The sequence below is a fragment of the Scyliorhinus torazame genome, chromosome 5 (assembly GCF_047496885.1).
Source record: "Scyliorhinus torazame isolate Kashiwa2021f chromosome 5, sScyTor2.1, whole genome shotgun sequence".
Taxonomy (NCBI): domain Eukaryota; kingdom Metazoa; phylum Chordata; class Chondrichthyes; order Carcharhiniformes; family Scyliorhinidae; genus Scyliorhinus; species Scyliorhinus torazame.
This window is the reverse complement of record NC_092711.1, coordinates 103,186,072-103,204,707: the sequence shown is the minus strand read 5'-3', so window position 1 is coordinate 103,204,707 and position 18,636 is coordinate 103,186,072. Positions and strand designations below refer to the sequence as shown.

Genomic DNA, 18,636 nt, shown 5'->3' with positions numbered 1-18,636 from the left:
GTTCTGCATGTAATAGGCAGAAGGTCAGACCATGTAAACAAGTGCACAGCTGCACATTGTTGCTGACAGCAGACAATTATTATTGTCCTTAGACTAGGAATTCAAGTTGTTTAACTCTGCTCGCTTTTCTGTCTCTGGGCTTATCAAAGGAATGCCTCGTTTTTCTAAATATTGCTTATTGTACCATATAAAGTACTGCCTTGCCTTTTGTAAAGTGGGGACAATTAGAAGGACTAATTAGAAGGCCTAATAGAGTGGTCACTCTAACTCCCTCCACAAACTTTGTGTTAAATAAAGGACCTTTGGCGAAAACTCGAAGCGCTGGTATATTTTTCCTCAACAATTGCCAAAATTGATGAAGTAAAATTATAGCTTTGCTATTTCAAACTTCGAAAGGGAAATTTACCTGAAGCTGAGGGGGATTATCAAATATTCAGAACAAAACCTGACGACAACCAGTCTGGGTGGTTCCCGGGAATCGGAAAAGAAGGTTTCCTCTGGGGAAATAAATTGAAGACTTAAACCCACCAGCCCCACAATACTGCAAATTGAATTTGAACTAATTTTGAAAATAAAAAACATCTAATCTGTTGATACCTGGAATCAAATTGAAATGTCTGATTCCTGTTTTATAGGTAGGAGTACTGGACAGTAACGTTTCTCTAAGCCTCATGAATGAGATATCTAATGGGATGTGTAAAATTGTATAAGAGGAAGTGGTTGAGCACAGGAATAAAGTTAAGGAAAAATAACCCCACTAAATGGGAATTGGAATACCTCACTGTGGGTGTAGTTCAGTGGAATATATCAATGTGGTATTGATGTATATTTTAATGAAAGGAAAGTGTAGATGAGACTAATAAATTGATGGCTCTCTTGGAGATGTTTGCATTGTTGTGGATAAACGTTCAAAGAGAATTGCATTTGATAAACTGGCCACTGCCCAAGACATTGACGCATTCAGGGGGAGGTGAGCAAAGATATTTACAGACACATATAAGTGGGACTAGGCAGTTCGTTTCAGTAGAAATGATTCATTTTCAGATGAGCTACATTTTATGTTTACTGAAGTAAGCTAATAAGATCAAGGAAGCCATTGTGAAACGTAACATTTAAATGAAAAGGGCATTTTGTATTCAGCAATTGATTGGTTATATTAATCAATGATGTGTATTAATTATTCACTCATCAGAAACAAATTATTAAATAAGTAGTGTGCCTCAGTTGATTTTAATTGAAGATTTAATAATCTGGAAGTGGTTGTGTTAAAAGACTTGGTTGTACCTAAAACTGTCTAAGCCTGTTTTAAATTCTATATTACAGCTTCTGTGAGAAGGAATGTATGATCTGATATGATCGTTAGCAACGAGTCTTCATACCCTCGGTAACCTTATTTGGAACTGGAAGGTCACACAATGATGGGAGGGATACATTAAACATTCCCATTGTATCCCGATCTGTGCGACATTTACCCAAATGGTTAAAACCCAATCAAACCGATTCAGGTATGAAATTGACCAACCATTGAGTTCTATCCAGTTTATTCAAACTGAGGGAGGATCTACTTAGGTATTTAATACCCGAGTAGAAGGTCTGTTGCCAGCCAAGAACTGGAATCCCCAAAGCAAGATTCCCATCAGAATTGTTGTCAAAGAAGGGGTACAAGAGGGATTATGTTTTTACAGCCTGATCAACCAAGAGAAATGGTATAAGTCTGTTTTGTGTTGATAAGTTTGCCCTTTTCCTTCTGTATCGACCAGTTTACCCTTTTCCTTCTGTATCGATCAGTTTGCCCTTTTCCTTCTGTATCGATCAGTTTGCTCTTTTCCTTCTGTGTCGATCAGTTTACCCTTTTCCTTCTGTATCGATCAGTTTGCCCTTTTCCTTCTGTGTCGATCAGTTTACCCTTTTCCTTCTGTATCGACCAGTTTACCCTTTTCCTTCTGTATCGATCAGTTTGCCCTTTTCCTTCTGTGTCGATCAGTTTACCCTTTTCCTTCTGTATCGATCAGTTTACCCTTTTCCTTCTGTGTCGATCAGTTTACCCTTTTCCTTCTGTATCGATCAGTTTACCCTTTTCCTTCTGTATCGATCAGTTTACCCTTTTCCTTCTGTATCGATCAGTTTACCCTTTTCCTTCTGTGTCGATCAGTTTACCCTTTTCCTTCTGTGTCGATCCGTTTACCCTTTTCCTTCTGTATCGATCAGTTTACCCTTTTCCTTCTGTGTCGATCAGTTTACCCTTTTCCTTCTGTATCGATCAGTTTACCCTTTTCCTTCTGTATCGATCAGTTTACCCTTTTCCTTCTGTATTGATCAGTTTACCCTTTTCCTTCTGTGTCGATCAGTTTACCCTTTTCCTTCTGTATCGATCAGTTTGCCCTTTTCCTTCTGTGTCGATCAGTTTACTCTTTTCCTTCTGTATCGATCAGTTTACCCTTTTCCTTCTGTATCGATCAGTTTACTCTTTTCCTTCTGTATCGATCAGTTTACCCTTTTCCTTCTGTGTCGATCAGTTTACTCTTTTCCTTCTGTATCGATCAGTTTACCCTTTTCCTTCTGTATCGATCAGTTTGCCCTTTTCCTTCTGTATCGATCAGTTTACCCTTTTCCTTCTGTATCGATCAGTTTACCCTTTTCCTTCTGTGTCGATCAGTTTGCCCTTTTCCTTCTGTGTCGATCAGTTTCCCCTTTTCCTTCTGTGTCGATCAGTTTACCCTTTTCCTTCTGTATCGATCAGTTTACCCTTTTCCTTCTGTATCGATCAGTTTACCCTTTTCCTTCTGTGTCGATCAGTTTACCCTTTTCCTTCTGTGTCGATCAGTTTACCCTTTTCCTTCTGTGTCGATCAGTTTACCCTTTTCCTTCTGTGTCGATCAGTTTACCCTTTTCCTTCTGTGTCGATCAGTTTACCCTTTTCCTTCTGTGTCGATCAGTTTACCCTTTTCCTTCTGTATCGATCAGTTTACCCTTTTCCTTCTGTATCGATCAGTTTACCCTTTTCCTTCTGTGTCGATCAGTTTACCCTTTTCCTTCTGTATCGATCAGTTTACCCTTTTCCTTCTGTATCGATCAGTTTGCCCTTTTCCTTCTGTATCGATCAGTTTGCCCTTTTCCTTCTGTGTCGATCAGTTTACCCTTTTCCTTCTGTGTCGATCAGTTTACCCTTTTCCTTCTATATCGATCAGTTTACCCTTTTCCTTCTGTATCGATCAGTTTACCCTTTTCCTTCTGTATCGATCAGTTTACCCTTTTCCTTCTGTGTCAATCAGTTTACCCTTTTCCTTCTGTGTCGATCAGTTTACCCTTTTCCTTCTGTATCGATCAGTTTACCCTTTTCCTTCTGTATCGATCAGTTTACCCTTTTCCTTCTGTATCGATCAGTTAACCCTTTTCCTTCTGTATCGATCAGTTTACCCTTTTCCTTCTGTGTCAATCAGTTTACCCTTTTCCTTCTGTGTCGATCAGTTTACCCTTTTCCTTCTGTATCGATCAGTTTGCCCTTTTCCTTCTGTGTCGATCAGTTTACCCTTTTCCTTCTATATCGATCAGTTTACCCTTTTCCTTCTGTATCGATCAGTTTACCCTTTTCCTTCTGTATCGATCAGTTTACCCTTTTCCTTCTGTGTCAATCAGTTTACCCTTTTCCTTCTGTGTCGATCAGTTTACCCTTTTCCTTCTGTATCGATCAGTTTACCCTTTTCCTTCTGTATCGATCAGTTTACCCTTTTCCTTCTGTATCGATCAGTTAACCCTTTTCCTTCTGTATCGATCAGTTTACCCTTTTCCTTCTGTGTCAATCAGTTTACCCTTTTCCTTCTGTGTCGATCAGTTTACCCTTTTCCTTCTGTATCGATCAGTTTACCCTTTTCCTTCTGTATCGATCAGTTTACCCTTTTCCTTCTGTATCGATCAGTTAACCCTTTTCCTTCTGTATCGATCAGTTTACCCTTTTCCTTCTGTGTCGATCAGTTTACCCTTTTCCTTCTGTATCGATCAGTTTACCCTTTTCCTTCTGTATCGATCAGTTTACCCTTTTCCTTCTGTATCGATCAGTTAACCCTTTTCCTTCTGTATCGATCAGTTTACCCTTTTCCTTCTGTGTCGATCAGTTTACCCTTTTCCTTCTGTATCGATCAGTTTACCCTTTTCCTTCTGTATAGATCAGTTTACCCTTTTCCTTCTGTATCGATCAGTTAACCCTTTTCCTTCTGTATCGATCAGTTTACCCTTTTCCTTCTGTGTCGATCAGTTTACCCTTTTCCTTCTGTATGTATCAGTTTACCCTTTTCCTTCTGTATCGATCAGTTTACCCTTTTCCTTCTGTATCGATCAGTTTACCCTTTTCCTTCTGTATCGCTATGTATATATATATTTTTTAAAGTATTTCAATTTACCATCTGAAATTCCTGTCCTCCCGAATTGTTCAGTCTTTTTCAAACTAAAACAATCGAGTGAACTATTTACAAACACTGGTGGATTGGTTGATTGCAATTAGACTTAAACAATTCTATGTTTTAATATGAGATCACCTGAAAGTCTCTGAATTGTCTGCATTGGATGGAGCCCTTGTAGCCTCATGTGAGGATATCGGTGTGAGTGTGCAGATGTGATTTGTCAAATATAAAACAACTAATTCAGAAATGCTTTGTGAAATTCACTGAAGAATGAATCCCAGACATGTTCAAACTGTGTCCTAGGCCAAACTAGTTTCAGCTGATGCTTCATCAATGACCGGCCTCCCATGATAAGGTCAGAAGTGGGGATGCTCGCTGATGACTGCACAATTGCGACTCCTCAGTTAAGGAAGCAGTCCATGGCCAAATGCAGCGAGATAATATCTAGGTTTATCCAGACAAGTGGTAAGTTGCATTTGTGCCACACAAATGCCAGACTATGATCATCTCCAACAAGAGAGGATCTAAACTATTGCCCCTTGACATTAAATAGCATTACCATCATTGAATCCCTCACTGTCAACATCCTAGGGGTTACCATTGACCAGAAACCAAACTGAACTAGCCATAAATATTGTGGCTACAAGAGCAGATCAAAGGCTAGGATCCTGCAGCGAGTAACTCACCTCCTGACTCCCTAAAACCTGTGCACCATCTACAAGACACATCAGGAATGTAAGGGAATACTCTCCACTTGTCTGGATGGGTGCAGAACCAACAACACTCAAGAAGGACAAAGAATTGATTGGTACCCTATCCACAAACATTCACTCCCTTCACCACGTATGAAAAATGGCAGGTATGTGTACCATCTCCAAGATGCACTGCAGTAACTCACCAAGGCTCCTTAGGCAGCAGCTTCCAAACTCAGGATCTCTACCATCTAGAAGCAGAATGGCAGCAGATACCTGGGAACACCACCACCTGGAAGTTCCCTCCAAATCACTAACCATTCCTATTTGGAAATATATATATTTGAAAATATATATTACTGGCACTGGGTCAAAATCCTGGAACTCCCTCCATAACCGCACAGTGGGTGTACCCACACCTAAGGGACTGCAGCAGATGAAGATGGCAGCTCACCACCAACTTCTCAAGGGCTTCTGGAGATGAGCAATATGCTGGCCTAGCCAATGACACACACATTCCGTAATTTTTTTAAAAAATGTGACCGTAAATGGAGAAAACATTTTAAAATCATCAAGGCATTGACTCATACTCCAATCAGGACAGAACGGAAAACACTGGTTATGGTCAACAGGAGTAACATTGAAGGAAAAGGGAATTGAGTTTGGACAATTGAAGGCTTGGAAGAAATAATACTGAATTAGAACGATCCACAAGATGGATACAGGCGAAGGGAGAGCTGGAGAATCTTCAAATCCAAGCGCGATCTGTCACTTTAATGATTTGTACTTAGCCTTATTTGTTAGTAAATTAAAGTCGCCAGAGCCCCAGGTGACCAGAGGCTGCTTTCCTCTTTGAGGGGGCGGGCTGACTGGTGGTGATTTAACCTGAGGATCACCACACCTCAGGCGAGGGGTCAGATTGCGAAGGCAATCTTCATGAATAACCTCAGCCAGTTCAGGAATTGAACCTGCGGTGTTGACTTTATTCCGCATCACAAACCAGCTGTCTAGCCAACTGAGCTCAACCGGCCCCCAGTTATTTCCTAGTATTTTAGAATTAGCAGCTCTGCTGAGGATAAGGAATGTAATTGAATGACGTGCGGCGTGCTTATTCAAGTAAATACTAATGAGCTAATTTTACCAGTTTCAGTGTGTCTTCTCTGGTATGTAATCAAGAAGTTAGGGAAACTAGCTCATATCTTATTGTGGTAGACTGTGTTAGAAGTATTTTTTTTTTTTTTAAATATGTTTTATTGAAATTTTTTTCCCAAACAACAATTTTTCCCCTCTTACAAAGCAAACGCAACAATAACAATACAGAAATTTTTAACAATACACAAGTAACAAAACCCCATTATCTTTGACCTAAACTAAACTAAACCCTCCCCCCCTTCCCCCTGGGTTGCTGCTGCTGGTCATCTGTCTTCCCTTTAATGTTCCCCTAGGTAGTCGAGAAATGGCTGCCACCGCTTGGTGAATCCTTGAGCCGATCCTCTCAGGGCAAACTTTATCTGCTCCAGTTTAATGAACCCCGCCATATCATTTACCCAGGCCTCCAGTCCGGGAGGTTTCGCCTCCTTCCACATGAGTAGGATCCTGCGCCGGGCTACTAGGGACGTGTTAGGAGTATTAAGGTACCTAGTAATGCCGGAATACCATTGGTGGAGAATGTACTTGTTCCCATTGGTTAAGCTTGTATGTTAGCTCCGCCCTGCAAGGCGGGGTATAAGAGCCCATGCCGCCCCAGCAGCTTTCTTCTGTACCTGCGCTCCTGGGGGAAACATCTAGCGTCTTAAAGCCTTCAATTGTCTCCAATATAGTTTCTGAGGTTATTGATCATGCATCAATTTAATACGCTAGATTTAAAAGAATGGAGCTTCGAATTAAGCCGGAGTGTCTGTAACTCAGCCCCCACGCGGCAAACTCAGTGGCAACCTTCAAGCACTGGCTGGCGTGTTTCAACGGATATCTCGGAACGGCCGAAAACACACCCACGGGAGAACAGAAACTTCTAGTCCTGCACTCGAGGGTGAGCCCAGAAATCTGGTAAAATTAGCTCATTAGTATTTACACCCTCATCGAGGACGCGGACGATTTCGATGCAGCAATGGAGCTGCTGAAAGGACATTATATTCGCCCTGTAAACCAGGTCTACGCTCGACATCGGCTAGCGAAAGGGTGACAAATCCCTGGGGAATCACTGGAAGAATTCTACCGTGCGCTCCTGGTGTATGGGAGAAACTGCAGCTGCCCACAAGTTTCGGCGAGCGATCACACACAACTTTTGATCCGGGATGCTTTCGTTGCAGGTATGCTGTCCTCCCAAATCCACCAGCGAGTGCAGGAGAAAGAGACACTAGGCCTCAGGGAGGCACGGGCTCTTTCCGGCTCCCTGGATGTGGCCTCCCGAAATGCCCGCGCTTACGTCCCCGACCGTGCGGCAGCCCCCTGGGCAGCGTGGAACCCTCCCGCAGCCAACCCCGAGGCATCTCCCATCCCCCACAAGCTTGTGCTGCGACACGGCCTGGCAATCCCGGAGGGCCCCGCTGCTATTTTTGCGGGCAAGCCAAGCACCCCCAACAGCGCTGTCCGGCCCATTCATCTATCTGCAAGGGATGCGGCCTAAAGGGCCACTTCGTGGCAGTATTCCAGGCCCGGGCGGTCGCTGCGGTCTCCGGAGGCGAATACGGACCGCCACCACAACTCTCTCCACGGACCCCGTGTGCCAGCGGGCGCCGCCATCTTCCCCCTCCAGGGCCACGTGTGGCCTCCGGGCGCCACTATCTTGTCCCGCGGACACCACGTGCGATGGATGGGCGCCACCATTCTGTGCACCCCCAGCCATGTGCGACCCGTGGGCGCCGCCATCTTGGATGGACTCCCAGGACCCCAGTTCGGCTGACCACACACTGCCCGAATCGAACATCCAACTGCTGCCACGATTAGCCTCGGTGACCCTGGACCAGTCTCGGCCCCGAACATTCTTGACTGCTGCGACAACGGTGCTTATCAATGGGCATGAAACGTCCTGCCTAATCGACTCTGGGAGCACGGAGAGCTTCATACACCCCGACACGGTAAGACGCTGTTCTCTCCCCGTCCACCCCATTAATCAAAAAATCTCCCTGGCCTCCGGATCTCACTCAGTAGAGATAAAGGGGTTTTGTGTAGCTAACCTCACAGTTCAAGGAAGAGAGTTCAAAAACTACCGACTCTACGTCCTTCCCCATCTCTGCGCAGCCACACTCCTAGGGTTGGATTTTCAGTGCGACCTCCAAAGTCTAACTTACAAATTCGGTGTCCCAATACCCCCCCCTCCCTCACTGTCCGCAGCCTCGCGACCCTCAAGGTCGATCCGCCTTCCCTGTTTGCGAACCTCACCCCGGATTGCAATCCTGTCGCCACCAGGAGCAGACAGTATAGTGCCCAGGACCGGATCTTTATTAGCTCAGAGGTCCAATGGTTACTGAAGGAAGGCATCATTGAGGCTAGCAACAGTCCCTGGAGAGCTCAAGTAGTGGTTGTAAAGACCGGGGAGAAGCATAGGATGGTCATCGACTACAGTCAGACCATCAACAGGTTTACGCAGCTTGACGCGTACCCTCTCCACCGCATATCCGACCTGGTCAACAGGATTGCGCAATACAAGGTCTTCTCCACGATGGATCTTAAGTCCGTCTACCACCAGCTCCCCATCCGCATTAGTGACTGCAAATACACTGCCTTCGAAGCAGATGGGCGGCTCTACCACTTCTTAAGGGTTCCCTTCAGTGTCACTAACAGGGGTCTCGGTCTTCCAACGAGAGATGGACTGAATGGTTGACTGGTATGGCTTACGGGCCACATTCCCATACCACGATAATGTCACCATCTGCGGCCACAACCAGCAGGACCACGACACCAACCTCCGAAAATTCCTCCAAACCACGAAAATCCTTAACCTAACGTATAACAATCATAAATGTGTGTTCAGCACAGACCGCCTAGCCATCCTCGGCTACGTAGTGCGTAATGGAGTGAAAGGCCCCGACCCTGAATGCATGCGCCCCCTTATGTAGTTCCCCCTCCCGCACTGCTCCAAGGCCCTGAAGCGCTGCCTAGGTTTTTTTCCTACTATGCCCAGTGGGTCCTCAACTGTGCAGGCAAGGCCCGTCCACTGATCAAATCCACAGTTTTTCCCCTGTGGATAGAGGCCCGCCAGGCCTTCAGCCGCATCAAAGCAGACATTGCAAAGGCCACGATGCACGCCATCAACAAGTCCCTCCCCTTCCAAGTCGAGAGCGACGCGTCTGACGTAGCTCTGGCGGCCACCCTCAACCAAGCGGGCAGACCCCTTGGCCTTCTTCTCATGCATCCTCCAGGCCTCCGAAATCCGCCACTCCGCAGTCGAAAAGGAGGCCCAGGCCATAGTAGAAGCTGTGCGACATTGGAGGCATTACCTGGCCAGCCGGAGATTCACTCTCCTCACTGACCAACGGTCGGTTGCTTTCATGTTCGATAATGCACAGCGGGGTAAGATAAAAAACGACAAGATCTTACGGTGGAGGATCGAACTCTCCACCTACAACTATGAGATCTTGTATCATCCCGGGAAGTTAAACGAGCCTCCTGATGCCCTATCCCGCAGCACATGTGCCAATGCACAAGTGGACCACCTCCAAGCCCTCCACGAGGACCTCTGCCACCCGGGGGTCATTCGATTTTTCCACTTCATCGAGACCCGCAACCTGCCCTACTCCATCGAGGAGGTCAGGACAGCCACCAGGAATTGCCAAATTTGCACGGAGTGCAAGCCGCACTTCTACAGGCCAGAGAAAGCGCACCTGATAAAGGCATCCTGTCCCTTTGAACGCCTCAGTATGGATTTCAAACGCCCCCTCCCCTCCACCGACCGCTTCCTGACGTACTTCCTGAACGTGATTGACGAGTACTCCCGGTTCCCATTCGCCATCCCCTGACATGACCGCAACCACCGTCATAAAAGCCCTCCATAGTATCTTTACGCTGTTCGGTTTACCCGCCTACATACACAGCGATAGGGGGTCCTCCTTTAAGAGCGACGAACTGCGTCATTTCCTGCTCAGCAAGGGCATTGCCTCGAGCAGGACGACCAGATACAACCCCCGGGGAAATTGACAGGCAGAGAGGGAGAACGGAACGGTCTGGAAGACCGTCCTATTGGTCCTACGGCCCATGAATCTCCCAGTCTCCCGCTGGCAGGAAGTCCTCCTGGATGCCCTCCACTCCATCCGGTCACTGCTCTATACCACGACCAACCAAACACCTCATGCACGTCGCCTTGTCTTCCCCAGGAAGTCCTCCTCTGGGACCTCGCTCCCGACCTGGCTGGCAGCTCCCGGACCCGTCCTGCTCCGAAAACACGTGTGGGTGCACAAATCGGACCCATTGATCGAGAGGGTCCATCATTCCACGCTAACCCTCAGTACGCCTATGTGGCGTACCCCGACGGCCAACAGGATACGGTCTCCCTACGGGACCTAGCGCCCACTGGATCCCCACACCACTGGATCCCCCGTGACTAGTCCCACCCTCCCTCCCACCAGCGCAACCCACAGCCGCCCCCTTCCCAGGTGGATCGGTTCTTCCACAGGCCCCGTCTAGGCCCTGCCCACCGGCGCACCCCACAGCCGCCCCCTTCCCAAGTCAGTCGGCCCTTCCACCAGCCACGTCAAGGGGTGATGAAGCTACCACAGAAGCCAAAACCACATTCCCGGAGTCACAGACGCCCGAACCTCCACCGGCATCACCACCAAGGCTACAGCGATCGCAGAGGATGACCAGGGCCCCCGATCAACTAATTGCTTCCTTTTGAAATGTACATTACTGTTGTAAATAGTTAAGATGTAATGAGGCAAAACACTGTACGGAGGCATTACGTACCTTCATAACTGTAACTTCTACCACTTTTACCACGTGTAATACGAAGCCAGCACCCCCGCCGGACTCATTTTTTACAGGGGGTGAATGTGGTAGTCTGTGTTAGGAGGATTACGGTACCTAGTAATGCCGGAATACCATTGGTGGAGAATGTACTTGTTCCCATTAGTTAAGCTTGTATGTTAGCTCCGCCTTGCAAGGCGGGGTATAAGAGCCCGTGCCGCCCCAGCCGCTTTCTTCTGTACCTGCGCAGCTGGGGGAAACATCTGGTGTATTAAAGCCTTCAAATGTCCCCAATCTCGTTTCTGAGGTTATTGATCGTGCATCACTTATAAAAAGCTGGATTAGCCAAAATTAATTATGAGAACTGACAGGGAGGAACTGAAGGAGATCAATATTAGTAGAGAAATTGTGTTGGGGAAATAGATGGAATTGAAGGCTGATAAATTCCCAGGGCCTGATAATCTGCAACCCAAAGTACTTAAAGAAGTGGCTCGAGAAATAGTGGATGCATTGGTGCTCATCTTCCAGGATTCTACAGACTCAGGAACAATTCTTGCAGATTGGAGGGTGGATTATGTAACTCCACTATTTAAAAAAGGGAGGGAGAGAGAAAACAGGGAATTATAGACCAGGAAGCCTGATGTAGGAAGTGGGGAAAATTGTTGAATCCATAATCAAGATTTTATAGCTGAGCGCTTAGAAAACAGTGGCAGGATTGGACAGATTCAGCATGGATTTATGAAGGGAAACTTCAATTTTGAGGATGTAACTAGTAGAATTGATTTTTAAAAAAAATTTAGTGTACTAAATTCATCTTTTCCAATGAAGGGGCAATTTAGTGTGGCCAATCCACCTCCCCTGCACATCTTTAGGTTGTGGGGGAGAAACCCACACAAACACGGGGAGAATGTGCAAACTCCACACGGACAGTGACCCAGAGCCGGGATCGAACCTGGGACCTCGGTGCCGTGAGACAGCAGTGCTAACCACTGATACATTTACATTGTATCCAACCTTGTGCAAAACCTATCATGGGAGCGTTTGATGGGCCAATGTAGAGGACCACTCCTCCACCCTATCCATGTAACCCCACCTAACCATTGGACACTCAGGGGAAATCTTTTAGAATGGCCAATCCACCTAACCTGTGCATCTTTGGACTGTGGGAGGAAACCGGAGCACCCGGAGGAAACCCACGCAGACACGGGGAGAAAGTGCAAACTCTACACAGTCACCCAAGGCTGGAATGAACCCCCCTCCCTCTGATCTCCAGTCAGCCTCTGTACGAATGAAAAGAGCCCCAGTTTCTCTAATCTCTCCTGGAAACTAAAGCCTCTCTTCCCTGGGATCATCTCAGTGAATCTCTTCTACACCCTCTCCATGGCCTTCACATCCTTCCTGGTGTAAAATCCCCAAAACCTGATCTAATATTTGAACTGCAGTCTAACCAATGATTGTACAGATTTACATGACCTCTGTCCTTTTTGTACTCCACGCCCAGAATTATAAAACCTTGGATCCCATGTGTTTTTTAGACACTTTATCAACTTGTCCTCCCACATTTAAAAGTTTGTGTATCTGAAACTCCTTTTAGGGTTTTGGAGACATTAACATAACGTGGCTGAAATACATTGACATCCAATGTCTGATATAATGTGTGTTATGGGAGAGAGAAGTTTAGTCTGAGTTAGAAACTCAAGCAGGCGCTTCACTGCAGACAGATCACCATGGAAACGCTGATAAGCCATTCCTTCACTGCAGACAGGTCACCGTGGAAACGCTGATAAGACATTCCATTCCACAGAATCGACTCATTGGAAACTCTAATCAGATCGGTGGGAGGACAGAGTTTGTCTGTTATTAACCGCAACATAAACTTAAACCAGAGTGAGCAATAGAACAGATTAGAACATAGAACATTACAGCGCAGTACAAGCCCTTCGGCCCTCGATATTGCGCTGACCTGTGAAACCACTCTAAAGCCCATCTACACTGTTCCCTTATCGTCCATATGTCTATCCAATGACCATTTGAATGCCCTTAGTGTTGGCGAGTCCACTACTGTTGCAGGCAGGGCATTCCACGCCCTTACTACTCTCTGAGTAAAGAACCTACCCCTGACATCTGTCTTATATCTATCTCCCCTCAATTTAAAGCTATGTCCCCTCGTGCTAAACATCACCATCCGAGGAAAAAGGCTCCCACTGTCCACCCTATCCAATCCTCTGATCATCTTATATGCCTCAATTAAGTCACCTCTTAACCTTTTTCTCTCTAACGAAAACAGCCTCAAGTCCCTCAGCCTTTCCTCATAAGATCTTCCCTCCATACCAGGCAAAATTCTGGTAAATCTCCTCTGCACCCTTTCCAATGCTTCCACATCCTTCCTATAATGTGGCGACCAGAATTGCATGCAATACTCCAAATGCGGCCGCACCAGAGTTTTGTACAGCTGCAACATGACCCCATGGCTCCGAAACTCAATCCCTCTACCAATAAAAGCTAACACACCGTACGCCTTCTTAACAACCCTCTCAACCTGGGTGGCAACTTTCAGGGATCTATGTACATGGACACCGAGATCTCTCTGCTCATCCACATGGCCAAGAATCTTACCATTAGCCCAGTACTCTGTCTTCCTGTTATTCCTTCCAAAATGAATCACCTCACACTTTTCTGCATTAAACTGCATTTGCCACCTCTCAGCCCAGCGCTGCAGCTTATCTATGTCCCTCTGTAACTTGTAACATCCTTCCGCACTGTCCACAACTCCACCGACTTTAGTGTCATCTGCAAATTTACTCACCCATCCTTCTACGCCCTCCTCCAGGACATTTATAAAAATGACAAACAGCAGTGGCCCCAAAACAGATCCTTGCGGTACACCACTAGTAACTGAACTCCAGTCTGAACATTTCCCATCAACCACCACCCTTTGTCTTCTTCCAGCTAGCCAATTTCTGATCCAAACTGCTAAATCACCCTGAATCCCATGCCTCCGTATTTTCTGCAGTAGCCTACCGTGGGGAACCTTATCAAATGCTTTGCTGAAATCCATAAACACCACATCAACTGTTTACCCTCATCCACCTGTTTGGTCACCTTCTCAAAGAACTCAATAAGGTTTGTGAGGCACAACCTACCCTTCACAAAACCGTGTTGACTATCTCTAATCAAATTATTCCTTTCTAGATGATTATACATCCTATCTCTTATAAATCTTTCCAAGATTTTGCCCACAACAGAAGTAAGGCTCACTGGTCTATAGTTACCTGGGTTGTCTCGACTCCCCTTCTTGAACAAGGGGACAACATTTGCTAGCCTCCAGTCTTCTGGCACTATTCCTGTAGACAAAGATGACTTAAATATGAAAGCCAAAGGCTCAGCAATCTCCTCCCTAGCTTCCCAGAGAATTGTAGGATAAATCCCATCCGGCCCAGGGGACGTATCTATTTTCACACTTTCCAGAATTGCAAACAACTCCTCCTTATGAACCTCAAGCCCTTCTAGTCTAGTAGCCTGAATATCAGTATTCTCCTCGACAACATTGTCTTTTTCCTGTGTGACTACTGATGAAAAATATTCATTTAGCACCTCTCCTATCTCCTCGGACTCCAAACACAACCTCCCACTACTGTCCTTGACTGGCCCGACACTTACCCTAGTCATTCGTTTATTCCTGACATATCTATAGAAAGCTTTAGGATTATCCTTGATCCTACCTGCCAAAGTCTTCTCATGTCCCCTCCTGGCTCTTCTTAGCTCTCTCTTTAGGTCCTTCCTAGCTAACTTGTAACTCTCGAGCGCCCTAACTGAACCTTCATGTCTCATCTTTACATAAGCCTCCTGACAAGTGTTTCGACTGCTTTAGTAAACCACGGTTCCCTTGCTCGACCACTTCCTCCCTGCCTGACAGGTACATACTTTTTAAAAATATATATTTTTTTATTCTACATTTTCACATTTTCCTTCAAAAATTTACATTATAAATTTAGGAGTAAATGGTAACAAATACCAAATCAATCCCCTTAACAATACCAATGATCCCATCCTCCCACCACCCCAAACAACGGCCCACCTGTCAATATATGCATCCAATAAACCAAACCTTCCCACGGTGGAAACAAAAAACAAAGGAGAAAAAGGAGCCCGGGACCGCCCATGGTCACCACTGACCTATGGAGCCCACTCCCCCCCCCCCCCCCCACACTCAACGCCATCCAGCCTCTGAAAGAGTACCGTACATGATACCCAAGAGTTGTACACCCCCCCCCCCCCAAGTCTTCAGCTCCTCCCGTCCACTGCCTCTTGTAAAACTCCTCCCGTCCACTGCCTCTTGTAAAACTCCTCCTCCCAACCTCTGTTCCTTCCCCCCAACTTTCCACCCCGGCTAAACCACTCGGACCCTGTTCTGCCAGGCTCCGATGGCCGCAACCCATCCCCCCACCTCACTCCCGTTCACTGGCCGGCTTAAACCGGCCAGCGTGGAGGCCCCCGCCCGGATCCCTTTCCCCCTTGCCCGGCCCTAGGAAAGCTCAGAGATCCCCGCATATCCACCTATACCCCAAAGAGCCCTCATTTCGAGTGAAAGTCCCATCCCTTCCCTTGTCCAAATATATACAACATTGGCTCCTTTAGCCCCTACACTCGCACGCAGTGAAACAAGAAAGAAGAAAATACAGTCATGAGGTTACATCGGCACATGGCCATTTCTCAATTTGTCAGTTCTGCCACAGTCCTTCTGCCTTCGCAAACTCCTCCGCTGCTTCCGCCGTTCCAAAATAAAAGTGCCTGAGCTTATAAGTCACCCTCAGCTTCGCTGGATATACAATGCCGCACTGCACCTTGCTAATGTACAGTGCCCTCTTCACCCAGTTGAAGGCAGCCCGCCTTCTCGCCAGTTCCTCCGTTATGTCCTGGTATACACGTATACCAGCTCCAGCCCACTGCACCACCCGCTTCTGCTTGGCCCAGCTCAGGACCTTCTCCTTCACACTGCACCTACGGAAGCACAGAGTCACTGCCCTTGGCGGCTCACTCGCCTTTGGTACAGGCCTCCACGACCAATGAGCCCGATCCAGTTCATATCGGGAGGGATCCTCCCCCTCCCCCAATTGTTTTGCCAGCTTCACGGCAAAATACTCAGTCGGCTTCGGTCCTTCAACTCCTTCGGGCAGCCCCATAATCCTCAAATTCTGTCGCCTGGATCTTTTTTCCAGGTCTTCCATTTTTCCTCGCAGATCCTTGTTAATGTCCATCACCTTCCGCATCTCCGTCCCCATCGAGGCAAGTTGATCACCGTGCTGCAATGTCTCCTCCACTTCCTTCAGCCCTTGCTCTCGCACATCCGCCACTGCACTCGCCACCGCCGTCATCACCGGGGAAACCGCCTCCTCCACCAGTGCACTCAAAACCTCCCTCATCTCCTTCCGCACTGTCTCCATGCATTTTGCAAACTGCCTTTCGAATTCCACAGCCATCACCTTAGTTATTTCTTCAGCTGTAAGCAATGTGGCCTCCCCTTGGTCCTCCAGCCTCCATTTTCTTTACTGACCCCGCGGTGACCTTTCCACTCCCTGACGGACTTTCAGCTGCTTTTTTCACGGCCGTTTTTTTGCTGGTCTTCGACATTCCCCTCCTCTGTGCTGTCTCCCGGCTTTTACTGCCTTCACTGGCCCTAGGACCGGGCGTTAACCCCCGACAATGCCGTTCCCGAACGGGAGCCCTCCAACACGCGGCTGCCTCCCGCCCGCCGTCACCGGAAGTTCGTGACAGCTCCATACTTAACAAGGACACGCAGTAGCTGTTCCTTGAACAAGCTCCACATTTCCATTGTGCCAAACCCCTGCAGTTTTCCTCTCCATCCGATGCATCCTAAGTCTTGCCTCTTCGCATCATAATTGCCTTTCCCCCAGAGATAACTCTTGCCCTGCGGTATATACCTATCCCTTTCCATCACTGAAGTAAACGTAATCGAATTGTGGTCACTATCACCAAAGTGCTCACCTACCTCCAAATCGAACACCTGTCCTGGTTCATTACCCAGTACCAAATCCAATATGGCCTCGCCTCTCGTTGGCCTATCTACATACTGTGTCAGGAAATCCTCCTGCACACATTGGACAAAAACGGACCCATCTAAAGTACTCGAACAGAGTTTCCAGTCAATATTTGGAAAGTTAAAGTCCCCCATAACAACTACCCTGTTGCTTTCGCTCCTATCCAGAATCACCTTTGCAATCCTTTCCTCTACATCTCTGGAACTTTTCGGAGGCCTATAGAAAACCCCTAACAGGGTGACCTCTCCTTTCCTGTTTCTAACCTCAGCCCATACTACCTCAGTAGACGAGTCCTCATCAAACGTCCTTTCTGCCACCGTAATACTGTCCTTGACTAACAATGCCACCCCTCCCCCTCTTTTACCACCTTCCCTGAGCTTACTGAAATATCTAAACCCCGGCTCCTGCGACAACCATTCCTGTCCCTGCTCTATCCGTGGCTCCGAAATGGCAACAACATTGAAGTCCCAGGTACCAACCCATGTCACAAGTTCACCCACCTTATTCCGGATGCTCCTGGCATTGAAGAAGACACACTTTAAACCACCTTCCTGCAACTTTGAAACCTGACTCATGACCTCACTGCTCTTAAATTCTGATGCATGATGTTTACAGCTACAATAATGGAACTATCAGAAATAATAGAATTAACAGGCAGGGTAGTTAATGGAGAATGAGGAAATTACTGAAGTAACATAACTGCTGGGAACCTGGAATGTTTCCTTGTAAATCACAGATTAGAGAAATTCCTGCTGTCTTTTCCGCACTTGCTGCATGAACTGTGTTCCGTACTGGGCACCAAACCTCAGGAAAGATACATTGCACTTGGTAACAGTCCTGCACAGATTGACCATGAAGAAGTGAGGCTGGTTAGCTGAGTGAATCCATTCCCACACACGGAGAACATCAACGGTCACTCCTCAGTGTGAACAGGTCGAGTAATCTCCAAGTCTGACTAAATCTTATTTCACAGTCCCCAGATTTCCAAAGCTTCTCCCAGCGAGACTACATATCGTTTGAAAGGTCAGACCATCAGCTAAAACATCATCTACATTCAGACCACGTGAACTGTTTCTCCCCACATTGAACAGGGCTCTTTGCTTCCATGGTTAAAGGCTGACGATGTTCATGGCCACGGAGGAATTTGACAACATGAATGCAAATTTTATAATGGAGGCTTTGCTTAATCAGAGCCAGTGTAGGTCAGTGAGCACAGGGGTGATGGTGAACAGGACTTGGTGAACAGGACTTGGTGTGAGAAAATACACGTCCAGCAGAATTTTGGATGAGCTCATGTTTCCATGTGGGGTGAATGGGAGAGGCTGGACAGGAATGTCTTGGAATCAAGTCTAAAGGTAACAGGGGCATGGATGAGGGTTTCAGCAGCAGATGACATTATGGAGATTGAAATATCTGATATTAGTGATGGTGTGGATATGGGGTCAGAAACTCATCCTGGGGTCAGATCTGACACAGAGATTGTGCAGAGTGTGGTTCAGCCTCAGACAGTTCCCAGGGAGAGGGATGGACTCGGGAGTTAGGGAACGGAATTTCGAATGGTGACTGAAGACAATGGCTTTGGTCTTT

General features: G+C 46.9%; 1 protein-coding gene across 1 annotated transcript in view; it reads left to right on the top strand.

The window, feature by feature from the left end:
* Positions 1 to 18,636, top strand: part of LOC140419270 (uncharacterized) — a 229,738-nt gene that overhangs the window by 67,945 nt on the left and 143,157 nt on the right. The window lies entirely within an intron of this gene.